Raw genomic sequence first — 4,180 nt, 5'->3', positions numbered from 1 at the left:
CTCGTCACCAATCTCCACCTGGACATTGAGCCGTTGAGCACTACCCTCTGGATGTGACCATCTAACCAATTCCTCACCCACTGGACAGTCCACCCATCAAATCCATACCTCTCCAGTTTAGAGAGAAGGATGTTGTGGGGGACCGTGTCAAAGGCCTTACAGAGGTCCAGATAGACGACATCTGTAGCCCTTCCCGTGTCCCCTGATGTAGTCACTCCATCAGTCAGGGGAGTCTGTGCCCTAACCCAGCTGTGGCAATGCCAGCCCCGCTGCTGCTCAGGGCTGCCAAGGCAGAGGAGATGTATCTGCACGAGTTGCACATTTTATTAGAAGAGTGGCAGCTGCTTGGCCAGAAATCCTAGGCTGTGGCAGTCTCCCTTCCCTTTGGCTTCCTGCCATTCAGAAATGCTCTGTGTTTCAGATGAATCTCTTGACTCTCTGCATCCTTTTGCAGCAGATAGGCAGTGATTTGGGTACGCTCCCCAAGAATGGGTACACAGGACAGTCGTGTGAGTACATGACTGCGCCTGCGGCCGGCACCTGGCTACCCCAGCCGCATTGGGTGCCTCTGCCTGGGCAGGCTCCATGCCGGGGAGGGGTCCAGGGTGGTGGTGTCCCTGAGGAGCCTCTTCCCCCCCACGTCAGGGCTTGCCACTCGCCCCTCCATGCACAGATCTGTCTGCTGCAAATGGCCACGGGGAGCACGCCCACTCCGAACAAACTGCGCTGGCCAGGAGAGTGCAGGGTGGATTTTGCAGGGGCGAGCGCGGCAGCCTCGCCTCCCCACGCCGCCTGGGAACGCACTGCTTTGGCAAACTTGGTGACAGAGAAGTGTCAAAGCAAATCCCTTCACGTTTGTGTTGTGTTTTGATGTTGCAAAAACACTTAGTTTTGAAAATGCCACGATATTCCAATTCAATACAAATGTTTTGATAAGTTAAAAGCTGTTTTGTTTAAACATTTATTCCCTTTATTCACTTAGGCTTGCTCGCATTTTTAAGCTGCGCAATTAATGCTGATATTACAGTCAGCATTTAGGATATTTGTATGGTAATACCTCAGTAGCTGGAAAACACAATAGCTTGGTGTTTCTGACTTCAAACCCCAGCATTCGTTTGCTGACGTACTTGAAATGGTTTCTGTGAGAGCCCCCTCTGCGGAGCTCTGGCCCCAGAGGGGTCTGCTGGCTGGTTGGGGATGCTGTGCTGCCCCTGCTGCTGGAGCATGCCCCCAGCCCCAGCCCAGCAGCGGCTCCTGTGCTGCACAGGGGGGTGTGCGGGGGCGATGGGTGCAGGGGTCAGGGGCCAATTCAGAAGGCACTGCCAGCCCAGGGCTGGGGTGCAGGCGGGGGCCTGGAGCCAGGCTTCCTGCCTGCCCCCGGCTCCGGTTCCATCTGCGCTGTGGGGCTGTGAGCTCCGAGAGCTGATGGAGTGAGACAACGGGAGGTTGCAAAGGCGGTTGTGCTGTCTTTCCTGCACTGCGTACAGAAAAAAAAAGGAAGGAATTCATAATGCACATTTTATAGAGAGGGGGCCTGGGAAGACGAGCACTCTGTCTGTCTGGGTCCAGCTGTGTTTGCAGAGCCCTGCTAGCCAGGACACCAAGCAGGCAGCCCTGGTGGCTTGCGTTTTGTTAGTGGACACTTCTTTCAACAGGTGCAAAAGGAAAATTGCGTGTAGTGGTGATGGGCAATTCAGGTGGTAAGTCTGTTGCTTGCTGGTAAATACTAATGTACGCTCGTTTAGAGTTGCTGTGGGAAGGTGTTGTTTCACTGGGAGGGAACACTGCTGCTGGACCAAGAGGATGCATTGCCAAGACTTTCTATTTCAAGGACAAGGAGGAAATACAATGAAAAAAGCCAAAATAGGCTCTCAGCTGTGCCTGCTTGAGCCCAGGGTAATTATACAGCTAGAAACACAGCACGTTGGGTTTTACACTGGACAGATGGGGGTGTGAATATCTCCCTTACTTTTTATAAGTATAAATGAAGCCAGGAGGTGATTTCCTCTACAGGTTAAGTACCTAAAACCAGAGGCTGAATGCTCAGAGGAATGCTGACACAGGAGGGGCCGGGTCATGCGTGGCCAGGCGTTTTCCCAGCTGGGTGTGTTTCGGTAGCAGAGTATCACGATCAGCCCTTACAAAACCAGGGCCGGGTAGCAAACTGTGTGTTGCTGTGAAGCCCCACCACGCGATGGAGCAGCAGCTGCTGCTGGTGCTGGGGGGCTTCTGTGGGAGTGCCCGCGGGGCTAGGCTGGGGGAGGGCCCCGAGTCCACCGCCCGCCCCAGGCCAGGCAGCCCCACTGGGATCCCACAGCCCGCCCGCAAGCACGGTACGTTTCTTACCCTTCTCCTCATTGTGTATTTTTATCACGCTTTAACCAGCGTCTTTTTCAGAAGCCGCTCTGGTTTGTGCTTGTTTAAGTATCCATCTCGCCAAGCCATGGTGGACCCGGGGAGAGGTGCCCCCCCGAGCCCTGTGTATCAGGGGGCCGCGGGGGATCGTCCGGCTCGTTTTTCTCACAGCACAGCTATTAATAAATTGCAGAGCTGCAGTCGTGTTCCTGTGCTGTCGCGTTGAGTCATCCCATGTATCACTCTCGGCTCCTCATCTGTGATACAAATGCCTAATGAGCTGCCTTCGCCACAGCCCCACGTGTCCGAGTTCTCCTTCCTCTAGGACTTGTTCAGCATTTAATTCATTGCATTTCAAATGCATTCATTTTAGCCGGCAATGGTAGTAGCTGAGCAGTGTTGTGCGTAGCTCTCGTGCATGGCCGTGGGCTCGGGGCCACACCAGCAGTGGGCGTGCAGGAAGCGTGCAGGAAGCGTGCAGGAAGGGGGATCGAAGCGTGCTGGAAGCGTGCTGGAAGCATGCTGCCACCTTGTCTGCCCGGTGCAGGGGACTCACTGTGACAGCCCCACTGCGCTGCTGTCGGTGCATGCGGCAGGCAGCCGGTGGTGAGAGTGCTGGTCCCCATGTGTTCAGAGTGGCTTGCTGGGACACGTGTGTGTGCGAGAGAGACAGTCAGCGGGGGGAGTAGCGGGGAGCAGCACAAAAAGGGAAAACAAACCAAATTCCTGGAAATCCCTGCGTCCCTGCTTCGTTAGCTGCGCTCACCCCGGTGTCACCAGGGCACGCACTGCCGGCGTGGCACGTGCCCCAGGTGAGCCTGCTGCGAACCAGCAGCGAGCTGGTGCTGGAGGCTGGGGGGGCTCACTGGCTGGGGCGGCGAGCATCAGGCAGCCCCCCTGAGCGCGGGGCCAGCTTCAGGCTTGGGATCCTGAACCTCCCCACGCCTCCCAGGAAGGCTCTGGCACTTCTGTGGAAATGCAGGACACGAGATGTGTAAGCAGAAGTGAAGGAACTGAGTGCCTGGAAAGTGTCCATGTTCCCCGGCTCCTGCTGGAAACTCTTTAGCCATGACTTGGGAGCCATGCGCCATTTGCACTGGTGCAGGGAACCCAGTATTATTTTTACCTTTTTGAGGACTTGGCATTTTTGAGTGTTGTCTCCTCCAGACAATATGAAACAATTCTAAAATAAAGTGCTTTAAAAGTAAATGAAGTATAATTACCCTATTTTTCTCCTCAATTCCTGAGCTTTATGGGCATGTTTATAAGCTGTACTCTGCAAGGGCAAGAGCTGAAACATTTTGTTGTGTAGAAGACGGGTGAGAAACAGCACAAATCCAGAAATGGAGCTTTTGAGGAAGAAACATACATTGTGCCAGGAGACGCAGCATCCCCATGTGAACTGGCAGTGCCGCCCCTGGGCCCTCGCTCTGAGCCTGGGTCTCACCTTGCGCCCACTTTAGCAAGATTCGTGGTGCTGGGAGATACCTGATGTCCAAGGGACATGGCCTTGGCAGCTTGCTTTAGTCCATGCTGCCTGAGCAGGGGTGGGATGGACGAGGTGGTCTTGAGGTCCTCCCTACCTCAGCGGTTCTGTCTTCTGCAGAGGGATCTGCCTTCACGTGACTGAGTTTCGTTTACATCATTTCCCATTATTTCCTGAATAAGCTGGACAGCTGTGATAGAATCATAGAATAGTTTGGGTTGGAAGGGACCTTTCAAGGCCATCTAGTCCAACCCCCCTGCAATGAGCAGGGCCACCTTCAACTAGATCAGGTTGCTCAGAGCCTCGTCCAACCTGACCTGGAATGTTTCCAGGGATGGG

This window comes from Aptenodytes forsteri, unplaced genomic scaffold (assembly GCF_000699145.1).
Source record: "Aptenodytes forsteri isolate BGI_AS27 unplaced genomic scaffold, ASM69914v1 Scaffold76, whole genome shotgun sequence".
Lineage (NCBI taxonomy): Eukaryota > Metazoa > Chordata > Aves > Sphenisciformes > Spheniscidae > Aptenodytes > Aptenodytes forsteri.
Note: the sequence above shows the minus strand (reverse complement) of the source record.